Source organism: Quercus lobata, chromosome 9 (assembly GCF_001633185.2).
Source record: "Quercus lobata isolate SW786 chromosome 9, ValleyOak3.0 Primary Assembly, whole genome shotgun sequence".
Lineage (NCBI taxonomy): Eukaryota > Viridiplantae > Streptophyta > Magnoliopsida > Fagales > Fagaceae > Quercus > Quercus lobata.
The window spans coordinates 31,080,235-31,083,082 of NC_044912.1; the positions used below are offsets into that span (position 1 = coordinate 31,080,235).

The window sequence follows — 2,848 nt, forward strand, 5'->3', positions numbered from 1 at the left end:
GTGGAAGAGGAGAGAGAAAATGCAATAAAATAATAATATTTTATTTTGCAATTGTTGTTCGTACTGTCTCATAATTTTTGCAATGTGACATAATTTTGCAATGTGACATAATTTTTGAGATTTAGAACATCTAATAATGCTCCGTTTTTGTGTTTGGTGTGCCAAATATTTGGCATTTGGCACATCTGTTGTGGATGCTCTAATACTTAGATAACTTACCAATTGCAAATTACATTTTAACAAAGATGGGCGCCATAAAATGTTGTACCAGAATCAAAGCAAGTTAAACTCAATGAGGATATTTACCCGACAATAATTTTGGCATTAAAAACTCAAGTTTTATAAACTTGAGGTTGCTTTAAGGAACTCGAGCCTATAAAACTTGAGGTTGCTTTAAGGAACTCGAGCTTCTAAGACTTGAGTTCTATGTGAATTAAAATTCCATGTCAGCATTGCAACACATGGAACTTGAGTCTCTTAGGCTCGAGTTTCTACAGTAAACTAGAGGCTAAGAGACTCGAAATGCTAGTTTCTTTAATAGTTTCAAAAACCTATTAAGTAACGAAAATGTTAGTAAATTGGTGTTAAATGGCAAAACAAATCTGTGAAAATCATTGGGTCAAATATCAATGTGCTTAATTTATAAGTACAAACTAAATGGTAAAATATCAAATAGCATGAAAGAGTTTTCGAAACATGGAAATTTCTGTTATTATTAAGGTAGAAGTCCCCTTACATTGATTTCAACAAGTGTATAAGAAGCAAGTGCATATTTGAAAACCAAACAAGCAAATGAAGAAAATTACATTATTAGCATAACTAAGAATCTCTTAATCAACTGATCAAGGAGAGTAAGGTATTGCAACAAGCTCGAGAGGAATTTTCTTAAACACAGTGAGTGCATTAACTTGAGTCATGTCCAAGTCTTTCCCTTGTGCATTAGCACTAGGCAACTTCCAATCAAACCAGCATAAAATGTTGGCAATAACATATTCTGCAATAGCAACACCAAATGACATTCCTGGGCACCCCCTTCTCCCACCTCAAAATGGGATTAATTCGAAGTCTAAGCCTTTGAAATCAACTCGATTGTCTTGGAATCTATCTGGGACAAACTCTTCTGGCCTATCCCATATTTTAGGGTCTCTTTGGATTGTCAATACATTGATTAACACTCTTGTTTTGGGCGGAATATCATAACCTCTGAATTTCACACATGCTGATGTTTCTTGAGGTAACAGAGGAAGTGGTGGATGTAGTCTCATATTTTCTTTGATGATACATTTCAAGTAATTCCTCTGATTAATATCTTCAACTTCTATATGAGACTTTGTACCCACTACTCTTCTTATCTCTTCTTATGCTCTCTTCATTAGACTAGGACTTCTTATGAGCTCTGCATTACCCATTCCAAAGCTATTGAAGTAGAATTAATTCCACCAACAAACATGTCCTAAAATATTTTTGACAAAAATAAGACTTCAAATGTGTGTTCGAGCATTTGCTTGTGTTTCTCTTTGTTTGTGCTTTAGATAGTGTGTGAGCATGTGTCTCATAATATATTATATTTATATATATATATATATATATAGAGAGAGAGAGAGAGAGAGAGAGACCAATAGGAGTGCTATGAGATTTTTATGAGTGAGCTCAAAGTCAAGCTTGCCACTCATTCGAAGTTCGAGCAGACTATCCACAAAATCATTCTTATTAGGCAGACCATCGTCAACTTTCATTATCATATGTTGTTAAAGCACTTGATCAAGAAAAGCATCTGTTTCTCCAAAACTAGATTTTAAACTTGGTATAAATCCTGTAAGAACATCAATCCATCTCAAAGAAGGGGAAAAAATCTCCCAAACTGAATGCTATAAGCAGCACCATCACCCTTCTTGGGAGCCCTCCAATCTTGCTCTTACCATTGTCTTCAAATTTTTGTCCAAATAAACATCGAGTGACTATATTTTTCAAGGTTGCAATTATTATCTCACTTAGGTTGATAGAAGCCCCTTTTAAGCATGAGTCACGTATCTTTTTGATTGATACTTCAACTTCTTTTTCCCTTACGTATTGGAAAGATTGCACTCTTTTGAGGCTCAAAAGTTTGAGGACACAAATTTTCTTATAGCTTGTCTCCAATACTCGCCATATTGTGAGAATGCTACATCTGTGGATCCATAATACAAGAAATTGGCAGCCATGGTTTCCGGCTGGTTTGAGAAAATAATATCATTTGTCTTAATGATTTCTTCGGCCATATCTGCAGATGACACCACAACTGTTGGAGCACAGCCCAAGTCTAAGAACATTATAGGGCCATACTTCTTAGATAGGGCATGAAGGGAACGGTGTGGGAGTGTGCCTAGTTGGTGAAGGTTGCCAATAATTGGCAGCTTTGGTGGGGATGGAAGATATTTTGGTTTGCCACTTCTAAAATACTTGAAAATGTATACAAAAGAGAGGAGTAAGACAAAAAATAAGAGGACATGAAAAGGAGTTTTGTGTAACTCCAGCCATTATTGTTGCAGCAATGGTAGAAGAGCCATTTCCTCTCAACAACGGTAGACAACAACTGTTTTTCACAATGCAAATAACAGCCCAGCTCTCTAGTTATATAGAAAACTTTTCAAGTTTCACCTTCTCTAGTTAATTGTGTAAATTAATATGTAAAATAATAACGAGTGCATTAAGAAATTAATTTGTTTTATTTGCTTTTTTTTTTTTTTTTGGATAAGTGTTTTATTCGCTTATTTGCTTAAAGACAATTTTACCTCATTTTTAAACGAATAAGCTTTCCATTCTCAACTTCTATTTAAGACAATAAACTTAAATTGGATTATTTGGCCGG

At 34.7% G+C, this 2,848-nt stretch overlaps 1 pseudogene; it reads right to left on the reverse strand.

Moving 5' to 3' along the window:
* Positions 1-842: 842 nt before the first annotated feature.
* LOC115962190 lies at positions 843-2,546 on the reverse strand (annotated as a pseudogene).
* Between the last annotated feature and the right edge of the window lie 302 nt (positions 2,547-2,848).